The sequence below is a fragment of the Corvus kubaryi genome, unplaced genomic scaffold (genome assembly GCF_017639235.1).
Source record: "Corvus kubaryi isolate FWS band 111438036 unplaced genomic scaffold, C.kubaryi_AGA036_p1.0 37391, whole genome shotgun sequence".
NCBI classification, from domain to species: domain Eukaryota; kingdom Metazoa; phylum Chordata; class Aves; order Passeriformes; family Corvidae; genus Corvus; species Corvus kubaryi.
Window position 1 is genome coordinate 4,816,606 of NW_024581130.1, and position 12,298 is coordinate 4,828,903.

Here is a 12,298-nt window from a genome sequence, read left to right on the forward strand (position 1 = left end):
CGTTCAAACAGTCTCATGGCATGTTTATCAATGAATGGATCCAGTCTTTCTTTGCTATGACGTGGTAAAAGTTAATATTCCCATGCAGCAGGCTGAGGAATGAATTCTGCCTGCTGCAATCTACTATCGAGTATCACCTAGGTGTTTGCACAACACATCAGACAGACAGTTTCAAGAATAACACACTTTCACAATACATATTATCCCAGTCCCTTTGCTGTGATGATATGTGCTGTGCTAAGCCCTTATCTACAGCCTAGGAAGTGCCTTCTCCTGCCAAAATCCAGCAACTTTCAAACAGAGATGAAGGGAAGATATTACTGTGTTTTGTTCCTTAAACTGCTACAACGCAAAGAAAATTTGGAGTATTTGTTTCCTTCCTGTAAGATTATATATATGTGTGTGTATCTGTCACTGCTACAGAAAGTGATATATTGCTCCTAAAAATAGGTCATAAATTGAACACTGCGCTTCAGCCTGCATAGCTTAAATTCAGCTAAGCTTTTTTTTCCTGAAAATCAAGCCCATTGTTTTTCTCCTTCATAAATGCCAATCCACATTCCAACCTTTTTTGTGGAACAACATCTGCTGCACAAAATGTAATATAGATCAGCAGATCCAAGTATGTTCAGCCCAATCTGCAGGGATATTTTTTCAAACGGCAGTCCTCTTTAAAAAGTTAAGAAAGCAAACTGACTTATACAACTAGAAGAGTCTTTATTTCTCTCCTTATCAAGTATGTTTTTCTTTTTAAAGAACACTATTTTTCTTAACTCCAATTCAGTCTCATAGGTAACATTAGGTCATTAATTCATTTAAAAGATAGTTCCCCAATTTTAAGGATTAACTGTATTTTCAAATCATCTAATCTTTTAGTAAACAGATGGTATCTATTATACTAAGAAAAAATGGATGTTATTATAGTGCAAATATTTTTGGCACCTAATCAAAATGTCCATTTTAATTTTTTCTGAGGTAAAGAAGAAATTATACGCAGTTTTCAAGTGTCATTGTATGAAAATACAAAATTCCACTGATTAAAATTCTTTCCTTTCCCTTTCTTGTTTTCCATCATCTTCTACTTTCACTTTTTAGTGTAAAATTATAAAATATCTAAAAGATGAAATCACATAAATATTAAAAAATAAATAAGCACAGTTTGCAAATTATTCTGTATTCTGTATATTCTGTAACCTGCATTTCACTTGAAAAAATATTAATGGTAGGGATTGGGTATTGCTTGCTTTACCTTTTGAGTTCAGAATAGAGGGTATCACACTGTTCTTTTGGAATTTGTATAAATCAAATGACTAGGTTAAATGATCATGTTCCTTATCGAGCCTTTGTTTCTCCAATAGTCCTCCTTATAGGAAACACGTAACTCATGTTGAAGACAGTGAAAATGAACCTGGTCCAAATTTTATAAGCAATCCATTTTCAAATTAAATTTTTAAAAACCATTTCCTACTTTATATGTATTTATATTCCTGATTGATATAATTCAGAAATCTGTTATAATAATTTACCAGATCCACCTATACATTATCTCTTCTAAACAGAAAAACATTATCCCCTTGACACATTTAAAACAACATCAGTGATTTTGTGCTGCAGATAGAATATCATGGATTCAAAAGTATCAACTGTTTTTATAACAAGGAGATGGTGTGAAGGGAGAAGTAAATTAGGCTCCTTACTAACCTAATGCAATGGTGAGCTGCTATGGAGATCATTTCAGCTACCCAAGTTATATGTTTCCTATTCTGAAGATTGTGAGGGAGAATGAGAGGCTTTTGTGTCAGATCTGTTAATGTTCAGAGTGCCAAGGAAACCTCCTTTCAACTTCCAGTAGCAGACAGAGCCCAAAACATTGGCTGGCATGAACAAGCTCACCTGCGAGCATTGCTTTTCTCAGATGTTCCTCATAGCCCTGCCTGCTCTTTTAGGACTGACATCTGCTCGTGGACCTATCTGACCCTCTAAATGATCACTCTACATCTTGCATGTTCATAACTGCAGCTTCTTATGAGAGCAGAACTGGAAATGGAAAGGAGTTGTCATGCACTGCTTGGTCAAATCATCGAGACAAGCCAGATCCTCCAGCACATCAGTGTGGCAAATTCCCTGGTGGTGCAGTGCACCAGTGCCCCATTCTCACAACCCTGGTCCTTGAGAACAGCCTGGCTGTGCATTCAGGTTTCCTCCAAAACTCCACAGGCAAAGAGCCAGCAGTGCTGCACCTTTAGAGGTCTCCTGATGGCAGCGAGGAGGGAATTGGAGCTGAGGGCTGGGTGACAGCGCCTTCCCTTGTGCATTCAGGGAGCAGCTGGTGCACATGGGCAGTGGGGAGATGGCACCCAGTGCTGCAGGCTCTGTCTCTGGCTCTCAGTGGCTACTGGGTCTGCACCAGTGGAGGACTCGTGCTGAGCCAGTGACCTTGCTAACTTACAGGCTACTTACAGAGCAGCATAAAACATTAGAGGGTCATAATTTTTTCACTTTCAAACAGAATCCCAAGACCCTTATTTTCAGGAAATTTTTAGTTTGGTTGCTATTTGCAGTTATTTCAATAGGAAAAGCAGCCTTACATTTTAGCGAGCAGCTGAAGGAAGGAATTAAAACAAATTTAGTTTGTAGCAAAGATCCCATTGCTATCTGTGTTTATTTTAAAATGCTTGTTTACTGCTTTCAATTTCTAGTGATTTTATCCACTGGTGGAACGTTGCTGTTAGACCCTGTCCTTTCTGACTTTTTCATGCCTGCTCCAGTTTAGGTGTCCTGAATTTTGATCTAGATATTTAATTTATACCATAGTATCAAGGGGACTGCCATGGTTTAACCCCAGCCAGAAAACAAGTACCAGGCAGCCACTTGCTCACTCCCCATCAGTGGGACTGGGGAGGGAATCAGAAGGGTAAAAGCTGGAAAACCTCAAGTGTTGAGATAAAGAGAGTTTAATAGGGAAAGAAAAAGCCATGCACACAAACAAAGCAAAAAAGAAATTCACTCACCACTTCCCATGGCTGGGCAGGTGTTCAGCCATCTCGAGGAGATCAAGGCCCCGTCACATGTAATTGTGGCTTGGGAAGACAAAGGGCATCACTGCAAATGTCTTCTTCCTTCTGTCCCACACTTTATACAGTGACCATCATGTCATATGGCCTGGAGTACCCCTTTGGTCAGTTTGGGTCACCCACCCTGTGTGTCTTCCCAACATCCCACATACCCCAGCCTCCCTGCCAATCTGGCAGTATGAAAAGCAGAAAATGCCTTGGCTCTGTGCAAGCCCTGCACAGCAATAACAAAAATGTCTCTGTATTATCAGCCCTGTGTTCAGCACAAATCCAAAACACAGCCCCATACCAGCCACTGTGAAGAAATCTAACTCTACCCCATCCAAAACCAGCGCACATAAAAGGAAGTAAGAGAGGGGAAACACAGACACTGAATGAAAAATTAATCCACCAGCACTGAAATACTTTTTGGGTACTAAAAGTAGTTTTCTTCTCTGAGCTTACTAGAAATGTCTCTACAGACTTTATGAGTGACCTGGACTGTGTTATAGTCTGTCAGGAAGAACTACTATCCAAAGATCAGCACATCCTTCATCAGTGATAGAAGCAGCTCACAGACCTCCAAATGCACTCAGTGAAGCAAAGCTGGAAAACAAATGCCCAAGTGCTCTCTGAAAAATAAAAAACAACAAAGAAAGTAAATAAAAGCTCCACCACCCTCTTTAATTTTAGCGGTATATGTCATTTATTCTTGATGGAAAAGTAGCTGTTTTCAAATTGTGCCCCTGTCCTTTGCTTATCCACCACTTCACTGGTCAAACCTAGCAAACACCACCCTACATAAAGGAATACAGTCAAAAAGGCTTTATTTTGCATGCACAGATGTCTCTAATCTCTCCAGCAGTATTTACCAAGATACATACCTGGCAACTTTTGTTCTGAAGCATGTTGTGGCTGCCACTTCTCTTGTTAGCTTTTTGTGTGTTTGGAAATGCCTTTTGAGCATGACTGCATCCTATTCTCTTCATTAGAGATGTCTCTGTATCGCATTCCCTCCCCCAGCTGCAATTATTTAGCCGTTTTCTGCCACCTCATTTTTGACTTAGGGGGCCCTGCTGTCGAATTGAAATTTTAATGAAGGCTTGAGGATGTGCTTGTGCACTGTAGAGCTCCACTGCAGTCCCACAAAGAACATGAATTGAATACTCACAGTTAGTGGGTAAGTGTTGTGTTATGACTTTTTAAAAGGAACAAATGTTGGCATACGGTGAATGGTCTGCCAGCTCCACTTTGCCCAGTACTTTTGTCACTGCCCCACATGCATTTCTGTGCAATTTCTTCCTGCTGTCTAATCTGCCTAAGATGACCAGAATCCCACACGTCAAGAGAAAACTATACAACTTGAATTTGTCACCCAGCCTTCTTACTTCTGCTAACCCTGTCACCACTGCACTTTGTTTTTCAAAAAGACAAAATTTCAGTATACATTATACAAATAAGTCTATTATCTTCTTTTATGCAAACCTTGCTGTTGTTGTTACTCACCCAGTTGTCATTCAGGGTTTTTTTTTAATTATCAGTGCAATCCTAACTTCAACAAATCAAATTGACCCATAATCATTTGAATTACAACTTACAGAAGCAATAAATTCTTCAATTTTTGCCTGTGAGGTCCTGTGCTCCATGTGCATGCACTAACACTATGTAATAGTAAGCATTGCCTTCATGGACCTCTTCTTTCTTTGGTCTCAGCTTTTTATTCCCTTCTAGCAAACACTGTTTTATTCTGTTTGATTCTCCAAATTCATCAAATGGGCCATTACACACACAGACAACTGCCACCCTGCCCCACTGATCAGATTAATCTCCAGGGCATAAAGCGCAGAAGGGGTTCTCTGGAAAAACCCCATCACCTGTAATTCAGTGTCACTGAAAATTGCATCCCAAGTGGTTTTTTCAGGAGTACTAAACTGAAGCCATATGGCAATTTTAATTCTAGTTCTTCTGATTTTTTTTAGGACTTGATTAAATTTACATCAAAATATTGTGACATCCTCAAATATTCTACCATGTCAAAAATATTGTCCTGGCTTACCCTCATAGCAAAGTATAGCTGAGCCTTTTCAGATGAAAAAGTTTCATAAAACTTGGAATAAAGCACAAATATGACATGCATCAGCCCCAAAGGGTTGAAGATTGCAAAAGATGGTATTTTAAACAAGAAATCCCTGACGGTCTTATATGTGACACATCAATTTCACTTCTAATTACCTTTGGTTCAGAAATCTGATTTGATGCTGACAATATATAATTTTTGACTTTTTTTTTTTTTATGCTACCTTTGCTAAGGAAAATATTTCACAAAATTAGGGAATTTCCAAGAACAATTGTACAAGGCAGCTCTCCTTACAAGAAAAAAGTCCAGCTAAAAAAATTCTGGGCAAGGCACAGACTACCAGTAGCAATGAACTGCCTTTAGGAGGAAAAAGATCTCCTTTTGAAGTTATCTTTTCTATCATTACACTATTTCAGCTCGTCAATATTCACTATGACAGCAGTTCCAGCAATTTTATGTGATACCTTCAGTACAGATAAATAATAAGAGATTAACCTACATTCAATCTGAAAAGAGGAGGAAAAAATATTTGTTAACCAGAACTGACTTGTGACAGACCTTTTATGCTGTTTTCCAAGAGGATAAGGAAATCTATGAATTTCTATTTCTTGTGGATTATGAGTGCATAAGATCTTTTTTCACTTTCTGAACTAGAAGCATTATGCAATAATCACATACTTGATACCATGCAATGAAATAAGGAAACTGAGGGTAAAGCTCAAGAAAATGTTCTATGATGACTTCTTTTGTACAGATTACCTTGACACTCAGAATTAGTAGAATGTAGAATTAGTTTCCTCTAATTTTGACTGACTTAATTTTCAATAAATGTGCAAGACAGAAACATGAAAGAATGTACAGTTGTTGCCAATCTGTCTTTAACATTTCATCTGCAGCTTTCACAAAAAGTGCAATTTTACCTTAGACATAAAGCACTTTTTTTTTGTACTTTGGGGACATTTTGTGATCCTAGAGAAATATACTTGTGTATTTCCATATATTTCAAGTTATTAAATGAAATATCTTCCCTAACTCATTCTTTCTTGGCAAAGCTTTAAGACGAACAGAAAGCTGATCTTATTAAGTTTTCAAGGTCTCACTTTAGCTGTGCACAGCCCACTTTGTTCAATTTTGTAATACAGCAGAGGCCAGGTAGCAAGGAAATACTCTTTTTCACTCAACATATATTTATTTATAGACAAACTGGTGGCTTCTGATGTAAATATCAACATTTTCTGTCCCACCTGATAATGCATCATCAAAATTCTAGCCTCTACAACAAACAAACAAATAAAATCCCAAATTTCTGAATTCCTCCATAAACATTAACTATATTTGATCTGGGCAAATTCAAATCTTGATGATGCAAGACAAGCTTCAACAAAAATAACTCAGATTCAGTATCTCTTATTTATAGGAATCAGTAACATCAGTTTCTCTCTTACATCCAGTTCTTTGCTGTGATTTGACCAAGTTTTTCAGTCTTAGAACCTGAGCATCCTCAGGCATTTTCATTCCAATTCCCCTCAAAACTTCAATCCTTACCTTAGCTTAAAGAGAAACAATTTTTTCTGCAGCTTTCATCATACACTTCTGTAAAACACACCTAGTCTTCTTACAGAAACAACTGCAAGTCTGGCAAGCCCTTTTCTTGGGAAATTCCTGCCAAGGGGAGCTGTTCTTGCTTCTCCCTAAGTTCTATTTGCGCACCTTTGCTTTCATTAGGAAAAAGTTTCTTCAGGAAGACTTCTACACTAAAAATAATGCTTAATCTACAGTTACAGATTCAGCAAAGCTTTTCAATGGCTTCACAGAATGGCTGACACTGGAAGGGGCCTCTGGAGGTCATCTATCAAGTTTGTCACTTCATTTAGAAGTTTATCAAGTAAGTGAAGAATAAATTACTCTTGAGATTTCCCCTTAGGTACTGGGGTTCCCAAAGAACAGTGTTTCCAGGAATGACTAAGACAAAGAAGGCACTCAGGACTTATGCCTTCTCCATGTCCTGTATAACCAGATCTCTCATCCTGTTAGTGTACCCACATTTTCCCTGGCCTTCTTTTTATCACCTACGTACTTGTAGAAGCATTTCTTCTTGTCCTTGATGTCCCCAACTAATTTTACTTCCATTTTAGCTTTAGCTTTTCTAACTTCCTCCATGGATGTTTGGACAAGATTTCTGTATTTCCCCCATATTACCTGTCCCTACTTCCACCCTCTGTGTTCTTCCTTTTTGTGTTTGAATTTGGGCAGAAGCAACTTGTTTATCCACAGAGGCCTCCTGGCGTTTTTGCATGACTTCTCACTCTTTGCAGAAGAACCCCCCTGAGCTGGGAGGGGGTGGTCCTTGAATCCTAACCAGATTCCTTGCATCCCTCCTCCTTCCAGGGCCTTATCCCCAGGGATAAGGCTCTCCTAGGAATATCATTTAAGAGGACAAACTCTACTCTCCTGAAGTGCAAAGCTATAAACTTGCTTTTCTCACCCTCTTCCCTGCCCTTAGGCTTGATCTCTTGGCTCAACCATTTGTCACTTCACACAGGAAGAGAAAGGCATAAAGTAAGAGCTGAGCGCTCTTGCAAGACCAGCTGAAAGAGCCACGGTGGTGAACAATCATTGTTAAGCAACCCATCATTCAGAAAAAACAAAATCAAAGTGGATGTGTTATAATGTAGCTGGAAGTGTGACTAATTGCATGTAGGTGTAATTCAGCTAGATTAAGCTTTAAAGGAGTTTAAAAGATTTTCCAGTAGCTGATGCACTCCAGGCTCTATTTTTCATCTTCTCCTTTTGAAAACTATACTTTAATCCTCCTCTTACATTTTTGTTTTGTGGCTCTGAGAAAGTGCCACTCTCTCTCTAGAAGTCAGACAGGACTGCTGACAGAAGCAAAGATTGTGCTTCTCCCCTCAGCTCTGCACCCCTTAGCTAAAAGAACCACTTAGCTTGGAGAGAATTTTCTCTTAGGCTTCATGGTCCTGCTTGAGCCTCTCCTTAGGATAACATGTTACACTTTAAATCTTCTGTGGTACAACCTGAACACCAGAAAGAACAGAAGAGGCAAATTACAGGACTACAGTGACACTTTGATTATTTCGTAGGAACAAATCTTACCTGAGCTACTCCAAGCAGCACTACCTAAGGTTTGTCTCCACTTGCTGCCAACTCAACTCTGACTGTTTTTTATTTAGTTCAAAGTATATGACTTTGAGATAGGGTAATCATCTAAAAAAAGAGCTAGTAAAATGTCACACAGTAGATAAAAAGTTGAAGAAAATCAAAAAGCCACTAAGTCACTCACTAAGTATTTATCATCACCACCACCGATGCATAATCTGCCTACACATCTGTGTGGTAAAATAAACAGTCCAATGCTTGAATTATTACCCTTAAACTACCAGAAAGAAGACCTCAACAAACCACATGGATGCTGATCTGGATAACATCAGACACAAAATAGGGAATGAAATAATTATCTGATGAGCCAGTGAACATATCATTTATGAAAAGATACCCTGTAAGCACGACATAAATTTGCAATTCATGTTAAGTTGAAAGCTGTCACAAGCACACAGCAACACAAAACCATGTGTAAATGCCTAATAATTGTAAGTACTGTGGTAGTTGTGATGATGTAAGATTATAAATTAATTAAAAAGTTTACAGGTATGAGCCTTGGGGATTTTAGGTATAAAGTGGGATGGAGAGGGGCAAGGATGCACCAACAAGACATTCTCTTGGACAAAATCTCAATAAGCTGAAGTTTTAACCACAATAGGAAAATGAATGGAACATAAGTATTTCCTTGCATGTTTCGTCCTTATCAGTATGAACTATTCTTTTCCATTTTAGTGGTAATGATAATTTTATAAAAAACATTTTTCTAACTTTTTTTCTAATTAAACTGTTTTAAGAAAGATTAAATATTAAAATCTTTCTTACCCTCTTCCTCTCTATTTTAGAGATTCTAAAATAATAATTTTTTAGTTTTATTAGCTTTGGTTTCAGAAATAGGTTTCTGAATGTTATTTCTCACATTTAGTTTTTCTGTGAGTTTCAGTGAAGACATTGAATCTAATACAAAAATTCTTAAAAGCAGTGAAGATATTGCAGTTAGGACCTGAACTAAAACTCAGGGAAACACGACCTTGCCAAATTATAGTACCTTGCACTTTGTCTGAGAGTATCACTGAACAAAGACTTTAAAGTAGTCCATTTGGAGTTTATAAGAGGTTAAGGAAACAGTAACCCTTTAATAAACAGGGTGAACTTTAAATCCTAGTTATGTAGTTCAGTAGATCAAACATCATCTTATTAAAAAAGAACATAAAGCTCTCCATAAAATAGTTCATTTCCATAGAACACTTACAGCAACTATTAATTCACACTTTTCCTACGTTCTTGATAAAGATTTTAGTATCAGTAGTGCCAAAGGTATTGTTTTTGTTTGGAGTTCCTGGCAATGATAGCATATTTAATTGAAAACCAAAAGCATTAATGACATTTTCTGAAGTAATAAATTGAATTAATTTGAGCAAGACAGACTTTTCATAGGGAACTCTGGTCATCCAATTTTAACCTTTGTATTTATGTAAGCTGACCATGAAGTTGCAAAAATTTCTTAAGACATGTTGGCCGGGTTATCTTAAGCACTTCATTTTATATTTCTAAAGAGCTACAAGTTTAAAATACTTTCATTTCAAATTCCATGAAATTATCAAAAGCTACTCCTATTTAGAAGTTCTCTTAACAATGAAAACACCGTTTTACTAATTTATTTATTTTAAAGTATAGCACTATCTGCCATAACTTTAATGATATTACACTTCTTTTTCACAGGAGAGGTTTCTGTTGTTCAAAGTGCACTTTCTTCTGAAATTCAGCCCAGAGAAATTACTCTCGTAGGGGTTTTATTTCTTCATCTTGAGAAATATAAATTTAGATTCTATTACTAATTGCTTCCTTGTAATCAAGGAGTTGACATCTGGGAATTTCATAATCCTCAGGCTACATTAAACAGAAGGATAGTTCTAACAGAAGAGTTGCAAGTATTAACTTACTCTTGTTGTAAGAGTAAGTTAATATAAGCCATTGTACAACTCCACCTTGAGAGGAAATTTTGAACCATTATTAGGCTTTTCTCAGTTTTCCTAATATTAAATATTATGTAATTTAGAACCTAAATTTTTTTACTGATAGTGTTCCAAATTAACTGCAAGAATGTTGGAAAATTTTACTGAGTTGAATTTTGAATTAAACAAAACTTAAGAGTTCTTCCCTGGAGCAAATTATATTGCATTTTAGGAATATACTATGCCTACACAAAGCTTTCTGTTAGAAAAGTTCAGGTGTTGGGACTCAGAGTCAAGAGAAATAACAGAGGCAAAAAAAATAAATGGATAGCAGCTATTCTAACTCTGGTTAAGATGATCAGTAAGAACAAACATGAGCAGAAATATAAAGGGCAAAAGAGAGTTTCAAGTTATTTCCACAACCCAAATCTACCAGGTGTGGATGTAGATGAATTTGGAACCTTCTGTAAGAGGATCTTACATGTTTGAAGTCTTATGAGCCTTGCCAAGCTTCTGTTGTTGGCTTCTATTAAATCTACTAAATACTCAAATTAGCTCAAAGTAAAACAGTGTCAGAGCCTGAAAGTAAATTGTGCTAGTTCAAAGGGCCACAGACTGGAATGTTACCCAAATCAGCATGATGATTCAAGTTTTTTAATTACTTAATGAAATTCTTGTCCTCAAATTTCAATGAGGGATTCATACACTGTCTTCAAAATGTGCAAAATGAAAATGACCTACGTGACACAAATCATTTAGCTGAAAAAAGGACATAGCATAAAACCTACTGTTGGCTCCTGCAGTTGATAAATTAGATTATTTTGATCTTCAGACCCCTGAGAGTTTCTTCCTCTTTTTAATAAAAGCATAACCACTTGGAAAGGAATAAAACCAAAATCTCTATGAATTTCCAATATGAATATGAATGAAGCATTCTCCTGCTCTCTCCTCCATTTCCCAATGCAGGGTTGCAATAGCAAGAATACTAGGCAAGAGACAATCACAGTCTCTTGATATAAAATATTAACCATAACCACTGTACTCAATAGAGCATGCCATGGAACTGCATCCACAAGTATGCTATACATTGGTCTCAACCAAGCTTGGATTTTTATAGGATCTGGCATCCACAACAACTGTGAAATCAAAATAACTTCATGACAGAGGTGTTCATTTATTTTTCATTCCCATCTGTTTTAAAACACAAAATATAGCAAATTAGTCAGTAAGCAGCTAGACAAGTCTCATGAGATGGGAGTTACAAGTAATTTCCTACATCTATTACAAAGATGAACAGAATAGGTCAGTGAAAGTAATCTTTAAAAAAACCAAATATTGATAAAAGCTTTTTTACAAATAACACTGTGCAAAAGGCTAAGAATTATCTAGATTGCATTAGTTCTTAGTCTCTAAGAATTCAAAGACTGCATTAAATTTCTCTATCAATATGTAGAATTTTCAAGAAAAATGCTTTACTTTTTAAATTTTCCTAAAGAAATCTTCTCTAAAGAGCAATAGATATCTTAAATGCTTTACACCTATAGAATTATGGCTAAGAAAAGGAAAAACACATTTCTAAAACTTACGGTCCTGGAAATGTGCTGCAAGTGAACTAACATTTGACTAGAAGGAAAATCCTAAGTAATCAGAGTTGTATCTTTGCATGAGTATGGCATTTCTACATTCATTAGAGTAATAAAATAAAACATAAGTTCAGCTAAAATTTCTTGCTTGTATATTCTTTAAGAGAAATGCTGATGTATATAATGTTTTTTGGGTTGTTTGAAAGTTAATTCCTAATTTAATTTCCTACCTAGTTGCAAATATTGTTCAGCTCAATAACCTTTTCCCTGCCTCTACTAGCATCTCATAGAGCTGTAGACTCTACTCCTTTCACTTTGTTAGGACAAGCTTGTTAGAACCTCAAAAAAATGTTTGAGACCCTTAAGATCCTGGTGATGTTTTCTAAAGCTGTTCAGATTTGTCCATTTTCCCAGATGAAGGCTGACACAACTGGTCTTGTACATTAACGTGTTTAATCTAATAAAATACAGAATATATTAATCCAGTGATTAAACGAAGACAAAAATTATCCC